Raw genomic sequence first — 8,598 nt, forward strand, 5'->3', positions numbered from 1 at the left:
GCTAAAGGGCGCCTAAAACGTCAAATATTGAAGCATGGTCAAAGGTGACGCCTTGGGGTGAGAATGCGTTGAGTAAAAAATGTAATAAAATACCATACAAACAGTCAGAAAAATAGTGGCACAGTACTCATTCAGTAAATGCACAGATGCATTTTGAGTCTGGATTTGAATGTGACAATAGGAGCCCATCTGATCTCCTCTGGATGCTGGTTCCAGCGGCGGCTGGCATAGTAGCTAAAAGCAGACACACCGAGATTCCTGACTTGATTGTTAGTAATTAGACCCCTAGGCTGAAGGTATGCATTCACTTTGAGAACATCATCTTTGTTTCCAAATGCAATGACTTCAGTTTTGTCTTTGTTTAACTGAAGAATGTTTTGGCACATCCAAACGTTTACTCCATGAATGCATTGGCACAGGGAGTCAATGGGGCTGTAGTCATTAGGCGATAGGGCTAAGTAGAGCTGTGTGTCGTCTGCGTAGCTGTGGTAAGCGATTTGGTTCTTTTTCATTATTTGGCTCATTGGGAGCATATGCAGGTTGAATAGGAGAGGCGCAAGAGTAGTACTGATAATTTGCCTGTAACAGTATTTATTGTAAGTAAATATTGTTTATTAGGTTTATGAGTGCTGTCTCTGTGCTGTGATGCGATTGGAAACCAGATTGAAAATTGTCAAAGAATCCATTAAAGCTTAAGAATTTGTTCAGCTGATTGAAGACAACTTTTTCAATGATTTTGGCTATGAAAGGAAGATTTGAGATTGGCCTATAGTTGTTTAATATGGTCTTATCCAGATTGCTCTTTTTCAGGAGGGACTTGACAACTGCAGTTTTGCAAGAGAGAAGTGAGGCATTTACCACTTCTAGGAGATCTGCTTCTAAGCTGTGTAACACACTTTTGAATAAAGATGTGGGAAGTGTGTCAAGGGCGAAGGTGGATGTTTCCGGGTGCTGTACGGTTTCTTCCAGAATTTTGCCATCAATTTCTTTTTGATCAGACATAGTAACTACTTTCTCAGGTTGTGGTCTGATCTGTCTGACCCCAGCGCAACTCATGGATGTGTTGATCACCATTGTGATTTTATTGATTTTGAAGAAAGAAGCAAACTCACTGCACTTGCTGTCTGAGAATATTTCACTGGGAATCTGGCTTGGGGGGGTATTGACAGAAATATTCGATAAGAAAGTCTGTCTAGCTTTGCCTAGTTCCATATTGAAAGCATGGATGCTGTCTTTGTAGATTTTATAATGGACTACAAGTTTTGTCTTCCGCCACATGCACTCTGCTTTTCTGCATTGTCTTTTCATATTTTTCACTGAATAGGAAGAGCTTGTGGACAAGGGATCTGTCAGAGAAGTGGGCATGGGCACCAACAGAGAGGTGGGCTTGGGATGATGGGGTCAAAGGGTTGGTCATCAGAGAGACGGAGGCAGAACTGTTGTCTCTAATGAAGTCTGGGCCATCATCGTTGATCACGTGGTGAACCGAGGCCTTAGATGGCAGAGGCTTCTAGACTTGATCCAAATCTAAAAAGATCAACTACCAATTCTATCATCCGAACTTTTCTCCAGAAAACTGGTAAGTGGGTGGGTAAGAGGGTGGGTAAGAGGGTGATAATGCTTGAAGCTGACGTGAACCATGACAAGTACGTTTTTGTTGATGAAGTGAGCTTTAACCTGGCCAAAACGTGAAGGAAACATCTCTATGTGCACAGCTGTCTTTGAAGATGGTGTGAGAACCAGTGTTGGGAAAGTTCACTTTGTACATGTACTAGTTCAAAGTTCAGTTCACACATTTTAAAATGAACTAGTTCAGTACATAGTTCATACTTCAAAAAATTAACTAGTTCATAGTTTGTTTGTTTTTTCCGTATGTTGCAAGCTTCTTTCTTTTTAATTATTGCCACAGCCCATATACAACCACAGACAACATTTATTTTATCGACGGGCAAAGTTTGCCCTGAAATGTAAGATTTTTCCCATCCTCACCGACCTTGTCTTAAAACCTGTTTAAATGATCATACGACGCCTCCTCGGTCGCTGCTTTGTCGCCGGCCGGCGCGGTGCGACACTGGTGGCTTGTGTTGCCAGATTGGGTGTTTTTTTCGCTACTTATGGGCTCTATGCACGGCGGTATTTCCGGTGAAGCATTAGGGATGCTCGATAACTTCCGCCGATCGTAGAGTCCAATGCAATACCGAGAATTTATATTGAATTTTATACTCCATGGTTATAATAAAGAAACGTTAGTCACAAAAACAGATAAAACAGACACCCCTCGTTGTGTTCATGCTTCTTTTTAAAATTATATTAAATAAACATAACTATATATAAAATTACATCTAGACTGGAGGACAGTAAATTTTGAAGACTCTGCCATAATCCCGTTTTCCTCGGTTTTCCTCCGCTTTAATCTCCACAACCGGAAATGGACGAGCATCCTTGCGTCAAATGCGAAATTTATGCGTGCATATAGCCCATTAAGGCCTGTTAACGTGTGTTTTAGTCGGGTTTTCGCATGGAAGGCTCTATAGAAATCTGGCACCCTACTGTACGAAGTTAAACTGAGAGAGCGTACGTTCACAGACACCAGAATGAATGAGTTCAAAGTATCGTTCATCAGGCAGTACGTTCAGTTCACGTTCGCCCAAAATATGAACGCATTCATGTGTTCATTGAACGCATTCAGGCACAACACTGGGTAGGACACAGGCCATTATTTGGCTCCTATAACGCTGCACATCTCATTGAGTTTCTCAATGCAGTTGAGACGGCCTGTCAAGGTGAAGAGGTCACCTATGTAATTTGTGTGGAAATGTCAGGTTCCACCATGCAGAGTTGGTTCAAGCGGTTTCAGGCCCATCCTCGATTCAACTGCCCCCATACTCTCCTTTCCTCAACACTATTGGGGATTCTTTTTCAGCATGGAGGTGGAAGGTCTATGATCGCCAACCCCTTGATCGTGCCACCCTCCTTCAGTCATTCACTGTCGTGTGATGGCATGTAGTGTAGTGTTGACCATGGATTCGCCATACATGACATTCATTGAAATGTGGATGAGAATCTACTGTATGGCCGAACGCTCAAGACAGGCTTGATTAATGTAATGTGTGCTAAATGTTATGTTTTCATATAGTTAAATTGTTTTATTTAACTGTGTTCATTTAATTATGGAGAGTTTGTTACAATTATCTGAAAATTTGCCAAAATGATTGTAGAGGATGTCTTTATTGATACGTGATTGCATGCATTGATATTACGGAAATTATAGCTTCTGTAAATGTTGGATAATGTAGGTGTATGGCTTAATGTGAAAACCATCAAGTATCCCTTTTCAACATTTCGGATTTCTTAACAGCTTTACAATCGTTCTGTATTGATGTCAGGGAATCTTGAAAAAACGTTAAGTCATTGGAAAATAGTCTACCATTTGGTTACATTTTCGCTTTGGGTTATAATTCCAAATCTTTTATTTGTATTTTGAGTGACTCTTTGGGTTATTTTAATCTCACTCCAGTAACTCTTAGCCTAGTGCAAGAAATTAGCTATGGATGAAGTGTGTGTTGCAGTAACCCCTGTTGGTAGATGCTGGAACTACATCACCTTGCACGTTCCTCCATAGACCTCCAAAGAAACAGGAGTTTAGTTACTTTTTAAAACAATGACAATATTTCTTATTCATATTTATGTTATTACATCTTATTTCATACCAAAATAAATATCAAATATGATTGGATGCACAACCCTTATTCAAAAGGAAAAGATACTGCATAAGAAGTGTTTATCATCACTTTTAAAAGTTTATAAGCCCATTTATTTCCCTTCAAACTATGCATGATTGTCAAGTCAAGTCAAGTCACATTTATTTATATAGCGCTTTTCACAATACAGATTGTATCAAAGCAGCTTCACAGTGATAACATGTAAGTAGCACAACACAGATCAACAACATTGCTAAACACTAAATAAATAACCCCAACTGAGCAAGCTCAAAGCAAGCCAAAAGCAAGGCGACAGTGGCAAGGAACCAAAACTCCATCAGATTGGATGGAGAAAAAACCTTGGGAGAACCCAGGCTCAGTCGGGGGCCAGTTCTCCTCTGGCTTACATTCATATTGTTTAAATATAAATATTAAATATAAATATTGTTTATGAATCAAACGGCGCCATAACATATCGCAGGCGTTGAGTCGTCTCATCACAGGCGTTGAGTCGTCTCATCACAGGCGTTGGGGCATCCGAAATCCCCGTGAGAGGCTGGACACAAAACTGGACCTGACGAACGCCATTTTTCTCGGGACAAGCGTCCCGAGATAACAGCAGAAAGGCAGATGGGAAATAATTAGCATAGCTGATGTTCATAATAATTTCCGTTATATTGCCTTATTTTTATTTGCATGTATCATTTTGGGGTCATGACCCTCAGCTGTGAACCACTGCATTAGATAGGTCCTACAAAGGTTTGTGGCTCTGTTATAATTTTAATTTGTACAGAGAGATTCACACATCTAACACAAGGCAGACATTGACATGCGCTGAACCTCCCTTCAGAGGGTTCATTTCTCCTGAGAGACTCTTAAGACTGTAAGGACTCACCATCCTACAGGAAGTGCCATCATACAGACAGCCAAATTTCAACAGTTCTCATCTAACTTCACTATATAGATGATAAAACAATGGATCTTCAAACAAGCAACATCAAGCTGTTTTCACTTCTGTCTCTTGCACTGCACTGTAAGTGTTTCAAAATCATATCTTCTCCTGAAATATATTTAGTTTGTTACTTCCTGTTTAAATAAACATATTGTTTTTTGTTCATTTCTGGCTGTGAAACGATTAATTGTGATTAATCATGATTAATCACATCCAAAATAAAAGTTTGTGTTTACAATATATGAGTGTGAACTGTGTATAATTATTTTGTATATATAAATAAACACACATACATGTATATATTTAAGAAAAATGTGTTATTTATATATAAAATATTTATGTATAGTACAAATTATATATATATATATATATATATGAAGAGTTCAGATGCAAAAGCCTCTAAGTGCCATTTGAAATTTTCTTCTAGAATGATAATTTTTATCAAGCTTGTATATTTAAGTTCAGTAATTTCACTTAAATTAAAATTAATAGGTAATCTTCATTGCAATTTAAGTGAAATTACTGAGCTTAAATATACAAGCTTGATAAAAATTATCATTCTAGAAGAAAATGTCAAATGGCACTTAGAGGCTTTTGCATCTGAACTCTTCATATATATATGTATATATATATATATATATATATATATATATATACAGTATAAGTAAATATTTCTTAAATATATACAAGCGTGTGTGTGTGTGTGTGTGTGTGTATTAATACATACAAAATAATTATACACAGTTCATACATATGTATTATTTAAACACAAACTTTTATTTTGGATGCCCTAATTATTTGGATGCCCTAGTTTCACAGCCCTAATTATTTGTGCTGCTCTTTTAATAATTCTACAGTGTTAATGAACAAAAAACAATTATTAAAACAATATAAAAAATATTGATAACATTCATGCTCATCTAATTGTATTCACACAAGTGTGCATGTCATTTCAGGCTTTTTCTGGAAGACTTCTTTGAACGTCTCTGTGCTGCAAGGTCAAAATGTCACACTGAGCTGCCCACTGATACTCAACAGCAGCCAGGGGGTTTTGAGCTGGTACAAACAGACCCCCGGGCAGGGGCCAGAGTTTATCCTTTCCTACAACGTGACCAACACTTCACAGGTGCGCTACGGGACGCGGCTGGACCAGAGCAGATATGCCATCTTAACCAGGGAAGGGTTAAACCTCCGTCACCTCTTACAAATCATCGCAACTTTGCGTACTGACACTGGCACTTATTACTGCGGGTTTTCAGACAAAAACCATACGCAAATATTTTACAATTGAATACAAATGCTTGAACTTTTAACAATATTGATCTGACGCTGATGCTGAAAATTGAGCTGGACGATGACATCATTTATTCGCAGAACTTTAAAGATTAAATGATCTAATTGATGATCTTTAGGCTACAACGGAACTGGCTTCAGCTTGCCAACTGCCGAAATGTATTATTTTTCCCGTTATCGCTGTAAAGCTGCTTTGAAACAATCTGTATTGTATGAAGCGTTTTATAAATAAAGGTGACTTAACTTGGCTTAAATGCTGTATTTTGTGTTTTAGATATTTGACTTATCTTAAAGGGTTAGTTCACCCAAAAATAAAAATTAAGTCATTAATTACTCACCCCCATGCTGTACCAACCCCGTAAGACCTTCGTTCATCTTCGGAACACAAATAAAGATATTTTTGATTGAATCTGAGGGCTGGATCACTTTTCCATAGACAGCCTGAGGGACTACCTCTTGACGGCCCAGAAAGTCATTAAAAGAAAAGGTTTAAATATTCCATGTGCCTACAGTGGCTCAACTATAACTTTATCAAGCGACGAGACTACTTTTTGTGCGAAAAAAAAACGTAAATAACGACTTTATTCGACTTTCCATTACTTCCTTATGGGCGCATGCGCGAGAACTGAGACGAGACCGTTCTTCTTCGACTACTTTTTGTTACCGGCTGCTCACCGCTTAGGAGTTTTACCGCCCCCTACCGTATAAGATGACGTACTGATATAGCCGGAGGCGCAAAACGTTCTGTATAAGATGACGTACTGATATAGCCGGAGGCGCAAAACGTTCTGTTTACAAGCAGTACGTCATCTTATACGGTAGGGGGCGGTAAAACTCCTAAGCGGTGAGCAGCCGGTAACAAAAAGTAGTCGAAGAAGAACGGTCTCGTCTCAGTTCTCGCGCATGCGCCCATAAGGAAGTAATGGAAAGTCGAATAAAGTCGTTATTTACATTTTTTTTTCCGCACAAAAAGTAGTCTCGTCGCTTGATAAAGTTATAGTTGAGCCACTGTAGGCACATGGAATATTTAAACCTTTTCTTTTAATGACTTTCTGGGCCGTCAAGAGGCAGTCCCGGCTGTCTATGGAAAAGTGATCCAGCTCTCAGATTCAATCAAAAATATCTTTATTTGTGTTCCGAAGATGAACGAAGGTCTTACGGGGTTGGTACAGCATGGGGGTGAGTAATTAATGACTTAATTTTCATTTTTGGGTGAACTAACCCTTTAAATGCATCTCTGTGTAAATTAACTTTACTATATTTATGGGGGAAAATAAACACGGATTTTTACACTATTTCAGGCATTCTATTTCCATTATGAAAGCTGCAGTGTTGAAATATTTCTGGCTTGCATTGCAAAACCTGCAAACTTTGTTCTAATTGGATTAGTTGGATCCCAGGAGATCAGAAGTGCAGAAGCGCTGCTGTGTTGTGATAGAGCATTGACAGATGCCTCTGCCAGTAAACCAACGGCTCTTTCCTGTTTTTGTGTCCCTCTTAACTGAATAACAGTCAAGTATGTTTTTAACATACAGCTACTCTGATGCATTTCACATCAAAGAAACAATTATATTCCCATATCAGGTTTACCATGCAAAAAAAATGTTTAATAAAACACAATGGCAAGTGTCCACATATCTTTTTGCACTTTAGAAAATGTTTACATTTAAGCAAAAATAACTTACAGTTGTAATCTAAATTATTCAACCTCCTCCCCCGTCCCAAAAAAAAGGGAAAAAAAAATATCTCAACACAACAAATGTTTCAAGTGGTTTCACCAAATTCAACTGAAACTTCTTTAACTTCAAAATTATTCAACCCCTTCATGGCAATCATTTTTTAAACAGAACACCCTTTTGCTGTTATGGATTATCCTGTAACCAGACCAACCAGATCATATACTGACGCTTTTGACAAATCGTAGATATCCAACACACATGGCACCCTTAAAGGCCAATTTATACTTCTGCGTCGAGGGTACGCCGTTCTGAACGGCGTTGGCTACGCACGTAGGCGACGCCTTGTGAGCATTTATACTTCTGCGTTCAGGTCTTGGTTGCTCTGCAGTACTGCTCCGAAACGCTAGTTGGCGGCGGAGGGTTTTAATGTTCCACTGTTTACATTCCCCGAGGTGCGGCTAGGTTATTACAAGCCTGAAAGAGAGCGGATCATGTTGGACTTGGAGCTTATTGAGTTGGAAAAACAGTTCATTTTACTGAATTTACTAAAACTGAAAGGCAGAAATGAGAGAAGACGTCGGAGGAGATGGTACGTGTGGAAATGCGTGAGAAGGCACGTGCGGAAATGCGTAGGAGGAAATGCGATGCTACCAAAAGCCGACCAATCACAGATCTTGCGGTCCGCGTCGTCGCGACGTGTAGTTACATTTTTGAGGAGGTGAGCGTCAGTCTACGGCGAAGGGTACGCGGTATGGGACGCGTCTCTGCGTATGCTACGCCGTACCTACTGCAGAAGTATAAATTGGCCTTTAGCGTCAATATAACACGCTTCGGTTAGGGGTAGGTTTAGGTCTGGGGTAGGGTTAGGGTTAGACCACTAGGTGGCGCCTTCTGGCCCATATATATCTGCATCTCATATTGACGCTAAAGGGTGCCATGAGCGTTTGATGTATACGCATTGTCAAAAGCGTCA

Source organism: Pimephales promelas, chromosome 21 (assembly GCF_988280905.1).
Source record: "Pimephales promelas chromosome 21, fPimPro1.hap1.1, whole genome shotgun sequence".
Classification (NCBI taxonomy): Eukaryota; Metazoa; Chordata; class Actinopteri; order Cypriniformes; family Leuciscidae; genus Pimephales; species Pimephales promelas.